The following is a 23,684-nucleotide window of genomic DNA, read 5'->3' as shown; positions in this document are numbered from 1 at the left end:
CTGGCGAGTCCCTGCCTGTATTTACAAAGCCACCGATGCTGACGCAGGGCACTGTCCTCCGATAGCCAGGGGCTTGCAGCCTGCAGGTTCTGAAGTCAGTCAGGAAACTAACTTTAGCAATCCCTTTAGACAAGCGCGTGCGTGCGCGCGTGCGCGCGCACACACACACACACTCACAATCCATCCAGCCCCGCCAGCATCTCATCACCAGGATTCAGAGAGCAACACCTCTAGCAGGTGCCCTTGGTCCGAGCTCCCGCAGGCAGTTTAGGTGAAGACCTCTGAAGCTTGTACCCATAGCTCCAATCAGCAAACCCAGTTTCCCACAAAGCCTTCCTCCCCTGGTCCTGGAGAAGCCCCATATCTGGCTTCTCCGGACCACACCCTGGGGCTGTCAGTGGGAGGATGGCCACGACTGGGCCTCCCCCAATTCTTTTTCCAAGTTTCACAAGTCTCTGATGAGCACAGCTACAGAAGGCTGGCACAGCCTGCTTCACATGTGCCTCCTTAAAAAATCCCACCCTCTCCCATGTGTCATATTCCCACAGCAATATGAGGACGTGACCCACAACCGTGGATGACACAACCACAGTTTTGCTTCACAAGCTGGTGTGATGAAGGAATTGAGCCAAACTGAAATTTGGGGACAGCCAATCTGGTCTGAGAAGAGGGGCTTACCTCCAGAATGAACTGAGGAATCGGGGGACCACAGAGCAGGGGAAACAGGAAAGAGGAAAAGAACCAGAGGCCACACTGGCATCCGCAGTCTTGACTCTCTCAGCTTTAATCCCAGCTTCCCGCCCATTCTAGGTCTGGCCCAGGCTTCAGAAGAGGGATGGTGATGAGAGCTGCTCCAGATGCTGGGTCCAGAAGCTGGACTCTCAGCTCTGGCACTCAGCACTTGGGTAACACTTAGGAGACAGTGCAGCTGTGGGCCTGGGTTTACCCATCTGTAAAGTACAGGTTATCTTGGTGCCCACCACAGGCTTGTGTGGAGGACTAAATTGGTCATATATGTAAGGCCCAGAGCATCACGCCCAGCACATGAGGACTACTCAGAAGTATGTTACACCCTAGTGCTAACAGTTGCATGATATTGGACAATGTACATAACTTGTAAGGGTCTTGATTTCTGAGCTGTAAACTAAGGAAGTAAGATGAGCTTTGTATCCAATAAAGAAATGTAAATGCTAAAAAAAAATTAAAGCAGTCCACGACAGGTTAACATGAAGATAAATAAAGAGTTCAAAGGATTTGGAGGGCCGCTCTTGGCCCAGAATCCCCACCACCAATATTGCCTCCCAGAGAGAAGGCACTAACCCCATGCCTGGCTCTTTTGTTATCACCTTCTGAGGGCAGCATGGGGACCCGCCTCAGTCTCAGGGCTGGGTCAGGATGTCCCTGGGTCTTCATTATCAAGATCCATTTTTCCTCCACGTCAGAGGACTAGGAACAGGAAGGAAGGAGAAAAGGGGGCATTGCTGTGACCTCCCTACTTTGTGCTGTCACCACGCCCTCACTCAGAGGCTCCTACTGGCCCGCCACTCAGAGTCCAAGCCTCACTGCCCTTCCCACGGAAGGCCTGAGACCAGGCCTGCTCTCAGACGTGGATGGCTCCCTCAGCTGCGTTCTCTGCCCTCTCCTCACTTCCACCACCACCAGCCCATCCTTGGAGCCCAGAAAAGTGGACACCTCTGTAGTCAGGACACCCAGTGGTTTCCAGGCCCTGTGTCAGCACCTTTCGATGAGCTCCATTCTATTTTTAGTCAAGATGGTGCTGAAAGAGCCAAGAAATCTCCCACCTACCTCTTTCTCCTGCACAAGGTCCTACCTAGAAAAAATCCTCTTGTTCTCAACCTGAGAAACAGAGTGTTGGAACCTGAAAGTTTACGGGCCGGATGAGAACTGAAGAAGATGGAGACAGGGAAAGAGTGACACAGAGCAGATTAGTTATAGGAGGCAGAGTCCAGCATGGGAGGGAGAAGTCTGGAGAGTGATGGAGAAAAGGAAAGTAGTGAGGTGGGGTTGGGGGCGGGGGGTAGTGTTCAGGCAGGGTAAGAAGTCTGGGGGCCCAGGGTAGGCCAGGGGAGGAAGACACAAAGGTAAACATTAGGATGGGAAAAGCCCAGACCAAACTCCTGAATCTCTCCCACACACTCCTCGCCCACCCGCCACCCCATCCCAATGTGACAGAAAGCACTTCATAAACCTGCATCCATGGAGGTGTTTGTTATGATCCTAGCTTCATCTTTTGCCAGGACTCCCCCTCCACTGGCTCCTTTCCCCATGAATGGCAGCTGATTCCGTAAACTAAGGGTGGTTTCGTTCCCCAGAAAAACCCATCTGAGAGCCCTCCATGCCCAAGGGTTGATGGCATGCCTTCAGGTTTTCCTCCTGAAAGAAAGGCTTTTGCCACACATTTGTGAAAGGCAGATAACATAAAAAGGGAAAACGCTGAAGGCAGAGATTAAGAGGAAATAATAAAGAAAAGATGGGTGAGGAAAGCAGCTTCTGCATCCTAGTTTCTTCCACTAAAGCTGGGCAAAACATCCCCCAAACGGCCAGAATGCTCACACCTTTGGATGTGCAGACTTGCTTTCCACACATTCTAGGGAGTGACACCCGTGCAGAAGGTGCTGGAAGGTGCTGGAAGGTTGGAATAGCCCCTGTTGACTGAAAGGCACCAAGAGTTTCTGGAGGACCCTCAAGCTTTCTACTTCCCATCTTCAAGACCCCACTTTATTGAACTACCCCTCTACACCCCTTAAACCTGTCTGCATCTTCATCCTCAGACCTTGTCACTGGGGACACTCCTCTGAGCTCAGAAAGTTCTCATTCACTTTTTTTTTTTGCAAAGGGGGGGTTTAGGGATTCAATTTCACACACACTGATAGGCTGCTGCTGTAACAGGTGTGGCTATCTGGTTGACCCGGCAACCTTCACTTCCCTGCTATGTTATACATGAAGAAGCACTGCAAACAGCGGCGACAGTGAGCAACCAAGTAATCTAAAAAGACAGCACCATTTACAGCAACGTGGACGGACCTAGAGACTGTCATACTGAGTGAAGTAAGTCAGCCAGAGAAGGATAAATATCATATGATATCGCTTATATGTGGAATCTAAAAAAATGGTACAAATGAACTTATCTACAAAACAGAAATAGAGTCACAGATGTAGAAAACGATCTTATGGTTACCAGGTGGTAAGGGGGGGAGAGATAAATTGGGAGATTGGGATTGACATATACACACTACTATATATAAAACAGATAACTAATAAGCACCTACTGTACAGCACAGGGAACTCTACTCAATACTCTGTAATGGCCTATATGGAAAAAGAATCTAAAAAGAGTGGATATGTGTATATGTATAACTGATTCACTTGGCTGTACAGCAGAAAGTAACACAGCATTGTAACTCAGCTACACTCCGATAAAAATTTTTTTTAATAAATAAATAAATAAGAAAGTAAAAAGACACCAAATAGGGAGCGAAGAGTGGGAGAAAACACAACAGTTTGGAGGCATTTGGTGCAAAACTGAGTGCAATGCCTCCCAAGCAAAGCCACAGGAGATGGTGCTGAAGGTGAAAATCAGACAAGCTTCATCATATTCATGCAACAAATGATGTACTGCATATATTTGGAATTCCTCATTATGTCTCAAAATCTTTCTCAAAAATAAGTATTTTTCCATTTCTTTGTAGCTGTTAATAATGACTTCATTTTCAAAGAAAAAAAAAAAGAGCATTAGGACAGCACAATGAAACACCTGCCTTTTTAAGAGATGAAAAGTCCTAACCCTCACCCTCCAGAAACAGCCTGTGAACGTCCAAGATAAACCCAGTACTGAAATTCAGGTAGGAAAGGCTCTCTCAAATCCTATGTGCTCTTACTGAACGTAGAATTTTAACTCCGTTGGCTCTATTCATTTCCAGACCCATAGGAGCCAAACTAGAGAGAGTCCTCATAAAGGCAAGGATACAGACATGAGAAATACATGGAAGGGGATGTGTGCTGCATGGACCGCAAAACGCTGCCCTAATGATGACCGGAGGTCAGCATAAACAGGGTGAATACAAATAATCTGGGGTAGAGGGAAGTGGGGACAAAATAAAAGTTGGTCATGAATTGATCATTGCTGAGGCTGGCAGTTGGGTATATACAGTTTATTATATTATTCTCTCACTTTTGTATATGCTTGAATTTTTCCATAATAAAAAGAAGATATTTTATGGGGAGTTCCCTGGTGGCCTAGCGGTCCGGATTCTGGGCTTTCATTGCTATGGGCCAGGTTCAGTCCCTGGTTGGGGAACTGAGATCCTGTAAGCCACGTGGCGCAGCCAAAAAAAAAAAAAAAAAAAATATTTCAAGGCTGAACTGATCTTAGGGTACTCTGCTTGTAAAAGGTGGAAATCACATGATACATTATAAAACCATTCTTTTCAAAAAACAATCCAACAACATAAGAAGGTCCTTTAAAGGATATACTCTAGAAGATATACATTTATCTGAAAATACCTCACTTCTTGGCAGTAATTTATGTGCAGGGAAGGAAGTGTGTGTATGTCAAACTCTCTTGCCTCTGCTAGGGCCCAAATCTATTCTTTCTGCACTGACAAACTCTCTCTCCACATAGACCAGCCAGCCCTAAGATGTGCAGCCCAAGGCACGGGTAGCTATGGCCGTGGGAGGCGAAAATGCTGGGCCTCCTGCCAGATCCTGCCCGAGGAGAGGCGCCCTCCCAGGCTGCCCACAGGTGCCTGGAACCAGGATCTCTATCCCCTGCTGGCTGCCGGGGTAGCCTGGGCAGGGCCGAGCTGGACCCAGGCTCTGAGATTTAGGCTCAGGCACACATGTGTCACCACTGGCCTCTTCCTGGACCTGAAGGGTTTCACCTCACCCCCTGGGTGTCAGCCATTAGGGAAGATTGGTGCTGCAGAGCAACGCACTGTCTCAGACCAAAATTAAATTGAGTTTTCAGGAAACACAAGCACTCGAGTCTGAGGGGGGATCCAATCATTCATTACAAAGCAAGTTAATTTATTCTTCATTTGTTCACATCAATGACGTCCCAACGGCCTGAGCTCAAGAGCCGTGGGTAGGAGACAGCAGCCAGCCTTGGCATTCCAGTGGGCTTCCTCTGGAGGCTCCAAATGATTTCCTGTTTGTGAATACTTAGAGGTGCCAGCCTTCTCTGCATGTTCCTGTCAAGGACCATTTGAGATGATTATCCTTGAGGAAACAGTGCATCGAGATAGTTAATGACTTATGAACAGACAGTCACTCAAGGCAGTAGTGGCCATCCACTATTTTTACAGAAGCCCCCATCTCACAAAATGGTACCACACCCATCTTATTACTCAAAACAAACCTGGGCACCAGCCCAAAAAGTACCCTCTCCAACACATCCGAGCCAATACAGTCCATTTTCATTCCTAAGTTTCTCTCAAATCCACCCAGCTCTCCATTCCTACCTCCAATACCCTCATCCACTCTAATTTCCTTGAGCTTACTGATATCTGTGAGAAAGTTCAAAATGAGGCCAAGCAACGGAGGACACACCTCCAAACCCCAGGAAGGAAGATGTGCCTTCCCTGCAGGGGAAACCTGGCATCGTAGAATATCAAATCCTCCCCGAGTCTCAGCATCTGTCTCAACCCATCCCCCAAATTGGAGCCAATCAGGCCAGCATCGATGAGGAAGATTTGCTTGAGAGGTTGTCCCTGAAAGCCGCTCTCAGCAGCAAGCAGAAAATCAAAAGCCCTGTCCCAAGAAGAACGAGAAAGGAGTTTGGGAACCCGGTTAAGAATTTCACATAGGGTTACTAGCATAAAAAGTTGACGGTTGAGTCCTTCAGTATGTCAGGCTGGTTTCATGTGAAACTCATTCTAATTCTTGAGGGACTCAAAGAGGCAGCCTGTTGACATGACCAAGAGCAAGTTTTGCTCAAGGTGTTTAGTATTGGACTTAAAGCCCTTTAGCTGGAATTTTCCATCTGCATTTCGCCCCAGGCCCCACCACACCTGACAGTATGACACCTGGCCAATTTGCATATTTCCACAACCTTCTGAACCCTCAAGGCAGTTAATTGCTTCACCCCCATAACATAAGCATAAATGACAACAGAAAGCCCCAAAGGAGCACACTGTACAGTGTGTGACACTTCTCTCCCTGACCCAGTGTCTCTGGAGAGGGAGGGAGCTGGGAGCAGCTCCAGGACCTCTCGCCAAATCCAGGGAGGGAGGTAAACCAAGTGTCCATCAGGTATTCACAGACTGCTCAACTAGAAGGGGAAGCCGAGAGTGCTGGAAGCAGACAGGTGAGAGGCAGGTTGTGTCTCGAGCTTCCACGGCCAGGCAGAGGGGAAGTGGGGGGTCAGAGCCATCTCCCAGCTGAGGGCTGTGCTCTGGGGCCAGCTGGTGTTCAGCCTCCCTGGTTACCAGCGCATGAACAGTTGAGATGGAAGCAGCACCATGAAGACCATCATGTAGATGGCTGCAGTCTCCTCCATGGACCCTGCTCGGGCCTGTGCCTTCTTGCCAAGAGCAGAGAAGCCCTGGGTAAAAAGGCAGCTGGAGGGTTTGGGCTGCAGCTGAACATCCTCTGCAGTGTTCACTCCGGAGGAGACGCCACTACCTGTGGGTCTCATGGAGCAGGAGGCCACGGTCAAGCCCTTCCTATCCTCAGTGGAGCTCCTCTTGGCCAGCAAGGCCCTGGCATTTCTATCTCCTGCCCTTACAAAGAAGGGGTTCAATCCAACTCTTTACGCTTGAAGACCTTTCTAGAAATCCAAATTATCCAGAAGTCCAGACGGACCACACCTCTTCCAGGGTGGCCCTGGAGGAGGTAACAACCCCTCCCCAGGCAGACGTGATGCTCCAGGAAGCCCAGAGGAACCACCCTAGACTTGAGCACCAGAAGGAAGGGAGCACCAGCTCAGTTCCCCATGAGCTGAGCCTGTCACAGAACAATTCAGGGTTTGCTCTTCTCTGAGTTTCAAATCCCAGACGACATGTCATGTCCATGGTGATGGCTGCTCATTCTACCCATTAGGAACCATGCCCCTTCCAGTTCCCTGGTTGACCATTCACTCCTGTACTCCTCTGTCTGTTTACTCATTTGCTCTTTCATTGCTATCACACACTGAGAATAAAACTCAAAGTCCTCATCACAGCTTACAAGGCTCCTGGTTACTTGACTGGAGCCTCCTGACTGCTCTCCATGCACAGCAAACATCCTCAGTGCTCTGGGCCTTTGCACTTCCTACATGACTCATCGCTCCTTGGATCCTGCACCTTCCAGCAGGCTGACCTGGGCTTGCTTACGTGGTAACTCAGCAAGTTTCTGAGGGAAAGGGAGGAAGCACCCGAGGTCCCTTGAGGCCTAGGCCGGGACCTGGTAGTTGGTCACATCTGCCACGTTCTACCAGCCACAGCAGGTCACAGGGCAAGCCCAGATTCAAGGGGTGGGGAAATACACTGCACCTCCTGATGGGAGAAGCTTCAAGGTCACAGAGCAAAGAGGTTTGGATAGAGGGAGGGAGAGGAACTATGGCCATGTTTCAATCCACCATATTCGCATTGCTTTCCCATAAGGATCAGGCCTGGGAGAAATCTCCCGGGGCGGGAGAAGGATTTTCCTTGATATGCCTTCTTATCCCTCTTGAATTTTGAACCCATTAAAGCAAATAATTGCAGCTAAAGCAAATAATAAGCAAATAATTTCAACTAAGTCTCTTTTTTAACCTCTTTTTTTAAATGTCCATTAAGGAAGGAGATGGAAACGTTTAGCTAAAGAAAATATGGGGCTTCATGATCCCTGCACAAGTTAAGATGGATAACCACATGTTGGCTGGGTCTGTGTTTCTAGCAGTCCAGTTTGGTAACTTCTTTGTATTTTGGTTCTTTCTAACATTCTGCCTGTCCTTAAAGAACAACGTGGCTGAAGTGTCATTTCAGAGGGCTGGTGTCTATGACGTTATGTACATGTGTGCTGAGGTCACACCTTCATGGGTTCGGGTCCTAGCTGTGACATTGCCTTTCTGGAATCTCAGGCAACTCGTTCATCCTATTTAAGGCCCAGTTTCCTCTGTAAAATGGAGATAATAACATCTATTCTGTGGGATTTGGGAAAGAATTAGAGAAAATATATACAGAATACCTAGAGAAATGCCTGGCACATAATAGATGAAACAAATAGTACTACTCAGAAAGTTGAAACGTGAATTTTCTTTCCACAAACAATTTCCTACATTACTTTAAAAATAAACCTTCTTGGGGAACTTCCCTGGTGGCACAGTGGTTAAGAATCTGCCTGCCAATGCAGGGGACACGAGTTCAATCCCTGGTCCGTGAAGATCCCACAAGCCGCGGAACAACTAAGCCAGTGCGCCTAGAGCCCATGAAGCCACCGCAATGAGAAGCCCACGCACCACAACGAAGAGTAGCCCCCCCGCTCGCCGCAACTAGAGAAAGCCCGTGCGCAGCAACGAAGACCCAACACAGCCAAAAATAAATAAATAAATTTTAAAAGTAATATTTTTAAAAAATTAAAAGTGAAAAATAAACCTTTTCGGGAGTTCCCTGGCAGTCCAATGGTTAGGACTCATTGCTTCCACTGCGACGACCGGGGTTCAATCCCTGGCTGGGGAACTAAGATCCCACAAGCCACACAGCGCAGCCGAAAAAAAAAGTAAAAGAATACCTTTTCAATAGGACGGATAAACAACAAGGTCCTACTGTATAGCACAGAGAACTATAGTCAATATCCTATAATAAACCATAATGGAAAAGAATAGTTTAAAGAAGAATGTATATATATATTTATACATATATACACATATATACATATATGTATAACTGAATCCCTTTGCAGTACGGCAGAAATTAACACAACATTGTAAATCAACTATACGTCAATAAAAAATGAATAAATAAACAAATAAACCCTTTCAAATCAGATAACTGGCTAGTGCTTCCACGCGAAGCCCTGGTAATCAACCCTTTAAAAAGACATGGCAATCCTCTTATTGGTTATGCTTTTCAAAACCCAGGTTTACTTAAGGTAAACAATGCCTGTGTTAATCACTGTCACTCAGAAAGCAAATCTATCCCCCAACCTATTAAATACACCATCAGAAGACACGGGGCATTTTTTTATACCCAGAGGTAGATGAGTCAGGCCTCTAGGAACCCAGAGGCTGGGACCACCCCAGAGAGAAGTAACCTCTTTCCAAATAAAGTGTGGGGTTTGGAGAAAATTAGACTCTAATTCAGAAGATGGCTAATAAGAGAATGGTATGGTGCCATTTGCTCCAGGAGGTGCTCTTGTAAACCCTAGGGAAATGAGGCTCAGGTCGACAAGATGCCTCCTGGGATTTGGATGGATAACCCAGATGAATCAAGTGGATTATCAAGGCTCTAACTAGGCTGACTGCATCCTTGCCAGCTTAATCACAAAGGCACTTCTCTGGAAGGGTAGGGCTCCACCCTTGCTAGGGGCTTAGAAAAAGAAAGGTCCTGGTATCCAAGCAGTGGGCTCAGGGCTGCCAGGAAGCCAAAGCATGGTGCGGTTGCGTGGGGTGCCTGCTGGGTGGCTGAAAACTGAAGATGATTGCTTTCCAACGACAAGCTCCAGCTCACACTTGCTCGCACATACAGATTTATTACCCAAACAGTGAGAAGCAAAATTTTATGTCTTCGACAAAGGAGGAGCATTTTGAACTAGGGATTTACAATGACCAAGAGACAGCAGAAAGATACAGTCCTTTGCATCCATCCAAGCAGTAGGGCAGTCTGAGAAATGATTATCACTGCGTTCCTTGAGGGCGTTCACCAGAATTACAATGAGAAACTGGAAACTTCCACTGTGGAAAGGCCAGGACTGGCAGAAATGTGAAGAGAGCTGAAGTACTCTTCTAGACTTCCCGGCTCTTCTCTCCTTCCCAGCTAACCTGCCCCCATAACTCACCCCTAGACCCTCTCTCCTGCATCCCACTCTCCCAACATCAAAGGCTAACCCTAGGGAATGATCTAATCCAGGGACCAGCTAACTTTTCCGGTAAATACTTCAGGCTTTCCAGGCCATGAGCCTCTGTTGCACCGACCCAGCTCTGCTACTCCAGTGCAAAAGCAGCCAACAACAAAACTGTGTTCCAACAACACTTTTATTCATGGACCCAGAAATTTGGGTTTCATATCATTTTCATGTGTCATGAAATATCTTCTCATTTTGATTTTTTTTCCAACCATTTAAAAATGTATAAACCATTCTCAGCTCACATGCCACACAAAAACAGGTTGGCAGGCAGCACTGGCCCTGGGGCAGCGGTACTCCTGATCCAGTGAAGTCGCACACACTGGAAAGTAAATGACTACTAGGGTTGAAAGTATCACCTCTCCCACAGGGAACTGCACATAAGGGAGTCAACAATGACCCCGCAATCCCACTACTGGGCATATACCCTGAGAAAACCATAATTCCAAAAGAGTCATGTACCAAAATGTCCATTACAGCTCTACTTACAATAGCCAGGGCATGGAAGCAACCTAAGTGTCCATCAACAGATGAATGGATAAAGAAGATGTGGCATATATATACAATGGAATATTACTCAGCCATAAAAAGAAACAAAATTGAGTTATTTGTAGTGAGGTGGATGCACCTAGAGTCTGTCATACAGAGTGAAGTAAGTCAGAAAGAGAAAAACGAATACGGTATGCTAACACATATATATGGAATCTAAAAAAAATATGGTCATGAAGAACCTAGGGGCAGCACAGGAATAAAGACTCAGACCTACTAGAGAATGGACTTGAGGACACGGGGAGGGGGAAGGGTAAGCTGGGACAAAGTGAGAGAGTGGCATGGACATATATACACTACCAAACATAAAATAGATAGCTAGTGGGAAGCAGCCGCATAGCACAGGGAGATCAGCTCGGTGCTTTGTGACCACCTAGAGGGGTGGGCTAGGGAGGGTGGGAGGGAGGGAGACACAAGAGGGAAGAGATATGGGGATATATGTATATGTATAGCTGATTCACTTTGTTATAAAGCAGAAACTAACACACCATTGTAAAGCAATTATACTCTAATAAAGATGTTTTTAAAAACTTTTTTAAAAATAAGGGAGTCAACAGAATCCATCCTTCCAATAACTAGTTATTGAGCATCTTCTAAGTGCCAAGCGCCATGCTGGATCCTGGAGATATACTGGGTGATCCAAACAAGTCCTGGTCCCTGAATTCCTATAGCTGATGGGTTAGCAGGGAATTTCCCTAACTGTATTATGTGAAGACTTAGAGCAGGAAGAGAGGCTATCTTAGAATGCCCAGAAAACTCCCCTGGATGTCAAATCCACACCCTTGAACCCAAAGTCAACCTTTGACAAACCCAAAGACTGAACCGGCTACAACACAGCCCCGCCATTCCTCCAGCTGGATGTCTTCCGGCCCCAGAATTCCTTGAGGAAGCAGCAGCTGCTTTGTCCTGTGGAGAGTTGGATGCTTTTGTTGGGGGGGGGGGGGGGGAGGCGGGGTTGGAGTGTAGTACAGAGGTGAGGGGACCAAGTCAGGAAGATCACTGAATGATATTAAAACTCAAATCACAGACTTGTGGTGGGATTAACACCTGTTCCCAGGCAAATTTACCGATGATAATTCAGAACTTTACGTTTTCTGGGCAACGAGACTCATTTACGCAGAGCTTTTGAAAATTCTGTTGTTCTGTCTCCCCAGCCTGTGAAGGGTGCAGAACGCAATCTGCACTTGCTTATTTTGTATCTAAGCAACTGTCAGATTCCATATCTACTAATAAGAAAGGGTATAATTATACCGTGATACTTTAATTAGTAGCAGATGCCTGTGTTTGTGAATAAAATGTAAGATTTTGAGAGACCCGGAAGCTCAATTATATGCAAACTTCAGGTGCCTGATGCTTAAGACTCTAAACCTTCCTCTTGGTCAGCGAGGACACAGATGCCCACACAGTGGCCTTTACCCGATTTGGCCACAGTGAGGAAGGCTAGGGGCCTATATGCATGCAATTTTCATATTACTGAATATCACTGTGTAATAGGAACAGACTTTCTCTAGCGCTTTTCCAGTTACAGATGGTAACGTCTTTATTTTTAATTCACCACTTCTTTCTACCCACAAAACCTATTCAACTAATAAACCCTAAGAGAAAGAGAGATGAGAGCCTGGAGAATTCGGACAGACTACCATAAACTGTGACTGGATTACAGTTTGGACAGCAACACCCAGACAGTATTTTTGAGTTTATCTATTGCAGAAGGTGTATTTCGTCGGGCCAAAAAAAAAAGTCTTTAAGTTGACTAGCTTGATTTATTTTCATCCTGTCAGAATTCAAGGCAAGTTCCTACAGATAAAAAAATAAAATTTGCTTCCTCAGGTCTGAAAGCACTACATCTTGTATCCAGGCCTATAGGGAGGACAGAAGTGATCAAACATGTCCTTGGAATTGCTAATACTGCTGCTTACTCACTTCCACCTGGTAAATGCAAAGCCCCCGAGGGCTTAAAAAAAATCATCAAAATTCAAAAAAAAAAGAAAAAAAAGAGGAAGAGAGAAAGAGAAAGGGAAACTAATATAATGAAGAAAAAAAGGGGGGTGGGGGCAGGAAGCCATTCTTCCATACCTGTATCCACCACTCACCATAAGGCACCTGGGCCATAAGCTGATCCATAAACTGATAGAGGCTGTATTTCAGTCTCTTTGTTTGGCCTCGGTCCCTGGCACAGAGCAGGCCCTCATTTAAGGTTGCCAAAACAAACTGAATGGAACTCTCTGGGCCTCAGTTTTCTCATCTGAACAAGACAGGCTGGGGACAGGACAATCTCTAACATCTATTCTGTAATTCTACAACCCTATTACCAGTAGGCTTGCAGACTTCTGCAGGGGTCAGCTGTCCAGCCAAGCCTAAATTTTGGTTAAAGACAGAGAATAACTTGAAAAAGTCCAGACCCTGACCTTAAACACTGAAATCTCTAAGAAGAATGTGTCTCCGCCCATCTGAAAACAACTTCAAGGTGTTTTCAGATGGCACGTCCACCAAACAGTCAGGAAAACATGACTGTCTCTGAACGGATTTCCAACGAAGCGCTCCAACTTTGGGGTCCACTGACCAAATGAGAGAGTCTCTGGAACAAACCACTACAGGATAAAAGAAGCTGGACTCTATATGGTGACCTCACAATCTGGGGAATTTCAGGAAACCTTCCTTTGCACTTGTTTTCTTAGAAACCAAAGATGGACTCCAGTCCCTCAAACATGGGGGGCCACAGGGCTCCACCCTAGACTTTAGTCCCAGGGAATCTATGGAGGATGAAGAAGAGAGAACCTTAGGAGCCAAGATAACCATGTATATTCTTTTCCCCAGTCTGAATTCAGCCAAACAGCTGGACACAGGAGGAAAGCAGATCTGGGCTCTGTCCCCTACAGAGCTGGAGGGTGTTAGCAGAGCCTCTGGGCAGCGGGTGGGCCTATCCTGCAAGCCCACTGCATGGTGGGAAAGGATGCTCTCATTCCCTGCCAGCCAACTTTGACCAACCCACACTGCAGACTGGCTGCCGCTGCCTCCCTGACCTCAGGGAGCAGAACAAAGTGGATTGGGAACTTTTTCCCACTCTTAATTCCCTTCAGCTTCGCTGTACCCAGCTGCTGACATCCCTCCCGCGGGAAGACTGTGTATGTTTAACATAGCTCGAGGCAAAAAAAGAAGCAATTACTCTTGCCCAAATCTCTGATTCCACAAAACAGCCTTCCCAGACTCGCTGGTGAAGTCTCAGTTTCTTTAATATCATCCCAACAATCTCCTTTCACGACCCAACTATGCTCAGCCACCCCTACCCACGCCTTTATCATTTTGTCTTGACCCTTGGCAGTGACAGCGCGGTGCCTGTTTTCTGCCGATGCCTGTCCATCCATTGCCACCTAGCGTTCGCATGCTGTCAGATCCGCCCGACTCTCAGGCAGTTGTTGAGAGCATTTCCTTGAGCAATTCTGTTCGTTCCCCTGGAAAGAAATACTAGGAGTGGGTTTGGCTTTGTCCCCTACTCACAGGGGAATTTCTGACAGTGGGGACACACGGCATGGAGCCTGTTGGTGTCACTGCTGTCCCGGACATCTCTAGAGCAGGGCTTCTCAAATTTTCACATGCATTCCAATCACAGGAGGATCTTGTTAAAATGCAGATTCTGATGCATCAGCTCTGGAGTGGGGCCCGAGACTCTGCATTTCTAACAAGCTCCCAGGTGATGCGGACGCCCTTGGTCCAGAGACCACGCTGAATGTCAAGGTGCTAGGGAGGCAGGAGGGACTCATCGGCATTAATTAGCAGCTAAGTATGTCCTCAGCTCTGTCTGTGAATTGCCCAGCGCTGCTTGCACATCCCCCCCCGCCAACCCTTGCCACAGTCCCCAGGACCCCCTGCTCCAAGGCGGGGTTGATATCCGACTCTACCACTTATAGTGTGGCCTCGGGAAAGACGCTGACCCTCTCTCATCCTCAGTTTTCTCCTCTATCGAATGAGGACAATGATACTCCTCAGGGATAATACTCATAAAGCAATCATTCGTCCCATGGTTGGTGCTGAATGACTCCATCTTATTCTCATTGTCAGGAAAGCTCCAAGGTCCCTATCCCGCTGCCCCTGGACGGTTATTTGTTCTCTAAGAGATGATGAGTATTCGAATAGGCAGGGGCTTCCGGAGGCCAAAAGAGCAGACCCTGATATTAAGAAAAGCGAGGAGGTGGGGAGGAAGAGTGTCAGAGGCAGACAAGGTAATAACTGCTGCTGCCTTTTGATTTCTGCTGAAGCCTCTGGAACCTGCTTTGTCACTTGTGAATGGCTCTCCAGGGAACGTGACAAGTGATGGCCCAGCTCAGGGGCTGTCATCAGGCCATGCACACGCGCCTCCTCCCCACTCTGCTACTTGGTGCCGAAGGCTTTTATTTCTGCACAACTGGCCTTGCTCCCACCCCATGGGCACGAGGCAGAGGGAGAGGCAGGCAGCCAGCACCCGGCCCTGGGGGGCTTTGTGCCATCCGGGGGACAGCAGCAGGTGGGGAGGGGGGTACACTAGGACAGAGGTGGGCGGCGGGCAATCTTGCTCTGTTCCCAGGCTGAGGCCCCAAAGGGCTGACAGTGAGGAGTTAGGAAGGGCAGGAATTATTTGTGCTTATTCCAGATGATTGTTTTGACCAGACTAACCTGCATCATAGTTCCCACATAAAGGAATAAAAATCACAAACTTTTTTAAAAAAAGGTATTCCGAATTCCACCTTCCTCAATCTGATGGCTAGAAAGTGTTTTCTGCCTAGTACATCCCTTTGTTATTCGAAGCCATAATCAGCCATGAGAAACAGCCATAAACTGAAGTGTTAGAAGCAGAGAGGTAATACATTTGCATTGTTTTGATTCTTCCCAAGGACTTTTCCATTCTATTTTTCTATATTTGAATGGCAATCCTAGATAAAATAATGTTATTTAAAAAAAAAAAAAAGTCTGGGACTTCCCCGGTGGTCCAGTGGTTAAGACTCCACGCTCCCAAAGCAGAGGGCCCAGGTTTGATCCCTGGTCGGGGAACTAAGATCCCACATGCCACAACTACAGAGCCCATGCACCGCAACTACTGAGCCCGTGCATTCTAGGGCCCATGCACCACAGCTAGAGAAGCCCGTGCACCACAATGAAGAGCATGCAATGAAGACCCGATGCAGCCAAAATTAAAAAAAAAAAAAATGGCTGCAAATCTTTGGCAGGCCTGGAGCATTTTATAATAAATCTCCAGAAAAGCCTTAGGAAAAATGACTTTGGGGTTACAGAGGAGACACTGAGGCAAGCCCTTTAAAGCCCTGGTGTGAGAACTTCTCCTTGGGGTGAGCTCACAGCAGACTAGTCTTATCTGCCTTCAAGAAGATGTCAATGGGTGGTTCCCTGCTGAGGATCTTTGGAGATACCCCAAGCTTCCCCAGCATTTCCTCCCTACAGGCCTTTCTGTTCTTGAACTTAAACCATGTTCCTACTGACTCGAAGACAGCTTCCTCCTTCATTACCACTGACAACCTTCTGAAGTCATTGCACGGAAGACACTGTCAACTGTCTCTCCAGAAGCAGCCTCATCCTGAGGCCTGAGGGGCAAGAGCAGCTCAAACTCCAGGCAAGAAAGGGTTAGGTCAGAGGAGCACTGCTTACCTTGAAGCCCTTCTGGCAAGAGGGGAGGAAAAGAGGTTGCAGAGGTGCACACCCTCCCCCATGCAGGAGGCCAGCATGGCTGGCATGCAGAGAACCAGGTGAGTGGTAGGGTAGGTGAGGTCACAGAGACTAGAAGCAAGATAATCTATCCAGAGACTGGTGGGCCAGAGCTGGGATTATTGAACACTCCTGGCACGCTTGCCTCAGGGCCTTTTCACATGCTGTGTGCTCAGCTCTCAAAACTCTTCCCTCAGGATACATAAGGCTCCCTCCTTCACCTTCTTGGTCCTCACCCAGAAGTCTCCCTGACCACCCTCCCAACACCCTTTATCCACCTTTGCTCCTGTATTGTTCCTTCCTAGCACTTATCATTACCTGCTATATGATATATTTCCTGATTTGCCTTGCTTATTGTCTGTCTCCTCCACCTGATTTCAACTCTAAGAGGGCAGAGACTATTCAGTCCCATGTGCTTAGGACAGTGCTTGGCACTTAGTAGATGCTCAATAAGTTTGTGTGGACTGAATGAATGAATCAGTGAGCCTGGGGACACGATCAAGTCTAAACCCTCAAATCACATCAAGGAGTCATGGAGTGCTCACTGTGGGCAAAGCCCTGTCCTCGTGCCACAAGGAAGTCAGTGAGCAATAATGCAACATCCCTGCTTCAAAACTCACACAGCCTATTTGGAAGACAAGTCATAAATGTCAGGAAAGATAAACAATAACAGAGTATTTCACCCTTTGTGACCTATTGAGATTTTTCAGTCTCTAAGACAAAATCCCTGTGCTGTGGAGTGTTGGGCTTTGGTGTTATGGAATTAGTGATTCCCTACTTGATGAAGAGTCCTCCATCCTCACCAAATGACACAAGCCTCTTAATATGTATCCAAGGCTGTCTTACAGACATGATAGGACTAGTGCATCAGTCAAGCGGCCGAAAACAGCGCAAGGAAGATACATAAAAGTTCAGTGTATTAAGAGTTAAACAGAGGGCAGACAGCAGAAGCAAGAACTACAATCCTGCAGCCTGTGGAACAAAAACCACATTCACAGAAAGACAGACAAGATGAAAAGACAGAGGGCTATGTATCAGATGAAGGAACAAGATAAAACCCCAGAAAAACAACTAAATGAAGTGGAGATAAGCAATTTGCCAGAAAAAGAATTCAGAATAATGATAGTGAAGATGATCCAGGACCTCGGAAAAAGAATAGAGGCAAAGATCGAGAAGATGCAAGAAATGTTTAACAGAGACCTAGAAAAATTAAAGAACAAACAGAGATGAACAATACAATAACTGAAATGAAAACTACACTAGAAGGAATCAATAGCAGAATAACTGAGGCAGAACGGATAAGTGACCTGGAAGACAGAATGGTGGAATTCACTGCTGGGGAACAAGATAAAGAAAAAAGAATAAAAAGAAATGAAGACAGCCTAAGAGACCTCTGGGACAACATTATAGGGGTCCCAGAAGGAAAAGAAAGAGAGAAAGGACCAGAGAAAATATCTGAAGAGATATAGTCAAAACCTTCCCTAACATGGAAAAGGAAATAGCCACCCAAGTTCAGGAAGCGCAGTGACTCCCATATGGGCTAAACACAAGGAGAAACACGCCGAGACACACAGTAATCAAATTGGCAAAAATTAAAGGCAAATTATTGAAAGCAGCAAGGGAAAAATGACAAATAACATACAACGGAACTCCCATAAGGTTAACAGCTGATTTCGCAGCAGAAACTCTACAAGCCAGAAGGGAGTGGCATGATATACTTAAAGTGATGAAAGGGAAGAACCTACAACCAAGATTACTCTACCCAGAAAGGATCTCATTCAGATTTGATGGAGAAATCAAAAGCTTTACAAACAAGCAAAAGCTAAGAAAATTCAGCACCACCAAACCACCTCTACAACAAATGCTAAAGGAACTTCTCTAAGGGGAAACACAAGAGAAGAAAAGGACCTACAAAAACAAACCCAAAACAATTAAGAAAAAGGTCATAGGAACATACATATCGATAATTACCTTAAACGTGAATGGATTAAATGCTCCAACCAAAAGACACAGGCTTGCTGAAAGGATACAAAAGCAAGACCCAAATATATGCTGTCTAGAAGAAACCCACTTCAGACCTAGAGACACAGACTGAAAGTGAGGGAATGGAAGAAGATATTCCATGCAAATGGAAATCAAAAGAAAGCTGGAGTAGCAATACTCATATCAGATAAAACAGACTTTAAAATAAAGAATGTTACAAGGGACAAGGAAGGACACTACATAATGATCAAAGGATCAATGCAAGAAGAAGATATAACAATTATAAACATATATGCACCCAACATAGGAGCACCTCAATACATAAGACAACTGCTAACAGCTATAAAAGAGGCAATCGACACTAACACAGTAATAGTGGGGGGCTTTAACACCTCACTTACACCAATGGACAAATCATGCAAAATAAAAATAAATAAGGAAACACAAGCTTTTTTTTGGGGGGGCGGATACGTGGACCCCTCACTGTTGTGGCCTCTCCCGTTGCGGAGCACAGGCTCTGGACGCACAGGCTCAGCGGCCATGGCTCAAAGGCCCAGCCACTCCGTGGAATGTAGGATCTTCCCAGACCAGGGCACAAACCCATGTCCCCTGCATTGGCAGGCGGACTCTCAACCACTGCACCACCAGGGAAGCCCCGGAAACACAAGCTTTAAATGACACAATAGACCAGATAGATTTAATTGATATTTATACGCCATTCCATCCAAAAACAGCAGATTACACTTTCTTCTCAGTGCGCATGGAACATTCTCCAGGATAGATCACATCTTGGGTCGTAAATCAAGCCTCAGTATATTTAAGACAATTGAAATCATACCAAGCATCTTTTCTGACCAAAACACTATGAGATTAGAAATGAACACAGGGAAAAAAACACAAACACGTGGAGGCGAAACAATACATTACTAAATAATCAAGAGGTCACTGAAGAAATCAAAGAGGAAATCAAAAAATACCTAGAGACAAATGACAATGAAAACACGACAATCCAAAACCTATGGGATGCAGCAAAAGCAGTTCTAAGAGGGAAGTTTATAGCTATACAAGCCTACCTCAAGAAACATCTCAAATAAACAATCTAACCTTACACCTAAAGGAACTAGAGAAAGAAGAACAAACAAAACCCAAAGTTAGCAGAAGGAAAGAAATCATAAAGATCAGAGCAGAAATAAATGAAATAGAAACAAAGAAAACAAGGGCAAAGATGAATAAAACTAAAAGCAGGTTCTTTGAGAAGATAAACAGAATTGATAAAACATTAGCCAGACTCATCAAGAAAAAGAGGGAGAGGACTCAAATCAATAAAATTAGAAATGAAAAAGGAGAAGTTACAACAGACACTGCAGAAATACAAAGCATCCTAAGAGACTACTAAAAGCAACTCTATGCCAATAAAATGGACAACCTGGAAGAAATGGACAAATTCTTCGAAATGCACAACCTGCCAAGACTGAACCAGGAAGAAATAAAAAATATGAAGAGCCCAATCACAAGTAATGAAATTGAAACTGTGATTAAAACTCTTCCAAAAAACAAAAGTCCAGGAACAGATGGCTTCACAGGTAAATTCTATCAAACATTTAGAGAAGAGCTAACACCCACCCTTCTCAAACTATTCCAAAAACTGCAGAAGAAGGAACACTCCCAAACTCATTCTATGAGGCCACCATCACCCTGATACCAAAACCAGACAAAGATACTACAAAAAAGGAAAATTACAGACCAGTATCACTGACGAATATAGATGCAAAAATCCTCAACAAAATACTAGAAAACAGAATCCAACAACACATTAAAAGGATGATACACCATGATTAAGTGGGATTTATCCCAGGGATGCAAGGATTCTTCACTAGATGCAAATCAATCAATGTGATACACCATATTAACAAATTAAAGAAGAAAAACCATATGAACAACTCAATAGATGTAGAAAAAGCTTTTGAAAAAATTCAACACCAATTTATGATAAAAACTCTCCAGAAAGTGGGCATAGAGGGAACCTACCTCAACATAATAAAGGCTATATATGACAAACCCGCAACAAACATCATTCTCAATGGTGAAAAACTGAAAGCATTTCCTCTAAGATCAGGAACAAGACAAGATGTCCACTCTCGCCACTATTATTCAACATAGTTTTGGAAGTCCTACCCATGGCAATCAGAGAAGAAAAAGAAATAAAAGGAATACAAATTGGAAAAGAAGAAGTAAAACTGTCACTCTTTGCAGATGATATGATACTATACATAGAGAATCCTAAAGATGCCACCAGAAAATTACTAGAGCTAATCAATGAATTTGGTAAAGTTGCAGGATACAAAACTAATGCACTGAAATCTCTTGCATTCCTATACACTAATGATGAAAACTCCGAAAGAGAAATTAAGGAAACACTCCCATTTACCACTGCAACAAAAAGAATAAAATACCTAGAAATAAACCTACCTAGGGAGGCAAAAGACCTGTATGCAGAAAACTATAAGACACTGATGAAAGTAATTAAAGATGATACCAACAGATAGAGAGATATACCACGTTCTTGGATTGGAAGAATCAATATTGTGAAAATGATTACACTACCCAAAGCAATCTACAGATTCAATGCAATCCCTATCAAATTACCAATGGCATTTTTTACAGACCTAGAACAAAAAAATCTTAAAATTTGTATGGCGACACAAAAGACCCCGAATAGGCAAAGCAGTCTTTAGGGAAAAAAAAAGAGTGGGAGGAATCAGACTCCCTGGCTTCAGACTATACTACAAAGCTACAGTAATCAAGACAATATGGTACTGGCACAAAAACAGAAACACAGATCAATGGAACAAGATAGAAAACCCAGAGATAAACCCACGCACCTATGGTCAACTAATCTATGACAAACAATGCAAGGATATACAATGGAGAAAAGACAGTCTCTCCAATAAGTGGTGCTGGGAAAACTGGACAGCTACATATAAAAGAATGAAATTAGAACACTCCCTAACACCATACACAAAAATAAACTCAAAATGGATTCGAGACCTAAATGTAAGACCGGACACTGTAAAACTCTTAGAGGAAAACATAGGAAGAACACTCTTTGACATAAATCACATCAAGCTCCTTTTTCCATTACTCAACCTCCTAGAGTAACGGAAATAAAAACAAAAATAAACAAATGGGACCTAATGAAACTTCAAAGCCTTTGCACAGCAAAGGAAACCAAAAACAAGACGAAAAGACAACTCTCAGAATGGGAGAAAATATTTGCAAATGAATCAACAGACAAAGAATTGATCTCCAAAATATATAAACAGCTCATGCAGCTCAATATTAAAGAAACAAACAACCCAATCCAAAAATGGGCAGAAGACCAAAATAGACATTTCTCCAAAGAAGACATACATATGGCCAAGAAACACATGAAAAGCTGCTCAACATCACTATTAGAGAAATGCAAATCAAAACTACAATGAGGTATCACCTCAACTCACACCAGTTCGAATGGGCATCATCAGAAAATCTACAAACAACAAATGCTGGAGAGGGTGTGGAGAAAGTGGAACCCTCTTGCACTGTTGGTGGGAATGTAAATTGATACAGCCACATGGAGAACAGTATGGAGGGTCCTTAAAAAAGTAAAAATAGAATTACCATATCCAGAAATCCCACTACTAGGCATATACCCAGAGAAAACCATAATTCAAAAAGACACATGTACCCCAATGTTCATTGCAGCACTATTGACAACAGCCAGGTCATGGAAGCAACCTAAGTGCCCATCGACAGACGAATGGATAAAGAAGATGTGGTATATACATACAATGGAATATCACTCAGCCATAAAAAGGAACGAAATTGGGTCACTTGTTGAGATGTGGATGGATCTAGAGACTGTCATACAGAGTGAAGTAATTCAGAAAGAGAAAAACAAATATCGTATATTAACGCATGTATGTGGAACCTAGAAAAATGGTACGGATGAACAGGTTTGCAGGGCAGAAACTGAGACACAGATGTAGAAAATAAACGTCTGGACACCAAGGGGGGCAAGCCGCGGGGGGGTGGGGATGGTGGTGTGATGAATTGGTCAATTGGGATTGACATGTATACACTGATGTGTATAAAACTGATAACTAATAAGAACCAGTGGTATAAAAAAATAAGTAAACTTTTAAAAATAGAGTTAACCAACTACCGTGTAGTGCAGGGAACTATACTCAATATCTTGTAATAACCTATAATCAAAAAGAATCTGGGAAAGGAGGGGGAAGATGGCGGAAGAGTAAGACGCGGAGATCACTTTCCTCCCCACAGATACATCAGAAATACATCTAAACATGGAACAACTCCTACAGAACCACCACTGAACGCTGGCAGAAGACCTCAGACCTCCCAAAAGGCAAGAAACTCCCCAAGTACCTGGGAGAGGGGATTAAGAGCGCTGCTTAAAGGAAGTCCAGAGACGGAAGCGAGCCACGGCTATCAGCGCGGACCCAAGGGACGGGCATGAGACGCTAAGGCCGCTGTTGCAGCCACCAAGAAGCCTGTGTGCGAGCACAGGTCACTATCCACACCTCCCCTCAGGGGAGCCTGTGCAGCCCGCCACTGTCAGGGTCCCGTGATTCAGGGACAACTTCCCCGGGAGAACGCACGGCCCGCCTCAGGCTGGTACAACGTCACGCTGGCCTCTGCCGCCGCAGGCTCACCCCGCGCACTCCATGCCCCTCCCTCCCCCCACCCCTCCGCCTGAGTGAGCCAGAGCCCCTAATCAGCTGCTCCTTTAACCCCGTCCTGTCTGAGCGAAGAACAGACGCCCTCCGGCAACCTACACGCAGAGGCGGGGCCAAATCCAAAGCTGAACCCGAGAGCTGTGCTAACAAAGAAGAGAAAGGGAAATTTCTCCCAGCAGCCTCAGGAGCAGCGGATTAAATCTCCACAATCAACTTGATGGACCCTGCATCGGTGAAATACCTGAATAGACACCGAATCATACAAAGTTGAGGAGGTGGACGTTGAGCAAGATATATTATTTTTTTCCCCTTTTCCTCTTTTTGTGAGTGTGTATGTGTATGCTTCTGTGTGAGATTTTGTCTGTATAGCTTTGCTTTCACCATTTGTCCTAGGGTTCTGTCCGTCGGTTTGTTTTTTTTTTACTTTAAAAAAAATTTTTCTTAATTTTTATTTTAATAACTATTTTATCTTACTTTATTTTATTTTATCCTCTTTCTTTATTTCTTTCTACTGTTTCTCCCTTTTATTCTGAGCCATGTGGATAAAAAGCTCTTGGTGCTGCAGCCAGGAGTCAGTGCTGTGCCGCTGAGGTGGGAGACCCAACTTCAGGGCACTGGTCCACAAGAGACCTCCCAGCTCCATGTAATATCAAATGGTGAAAATCTCCCAGAGATATCCAT

The 23,684-nt window shown here is 45.2% G+C and overlaps 1 long non-coding RNA gene and 1 other non-coding gene across 2 annotated transcripts in view; one reads left to right on the top strand and one right to left on the bottom strand.

Moving 5' to 3' along the window:
* LOC109551986 (uncharacterized) overlaps positions 1 to 23,684 on the bottom strand; it is a 134,988-nt gene that overhangs the window by 72,315 nt on the left and 38,989 nt on the right. The gene's annotated exons all lie outside the window — the stretch shown is intronic.
* On the top strand, positions 15,543 to 15,615 carry TRNAW-CCA (transfer RNA tryptophan (anticodon CCA)). The gene has a single exon. It is a non-coding gene; the product is annotated as a tRNA-Trp (tRNA).

The sequence above is a fragment of the Tursiops truncatus genome, chromosome 10 (genome assembly GCF_011762595.2).
Source record: "Tursiops truncatus isolate mTurTru1 chromosome 10, mTurTru1.mat.Y, whole genome shotgun sequence".
NCBI classification, from domain to species: Eukaryota; Metazoa; Chordata; class Mammalia; order Artiodactyla; family Delphinidae; genus Tursiops; species Tursiops truncatus.
Note: the sequence above shows the minus strand (reverse complement) of the source record. Positions and strands in the feature narration are given on the sequence as shown.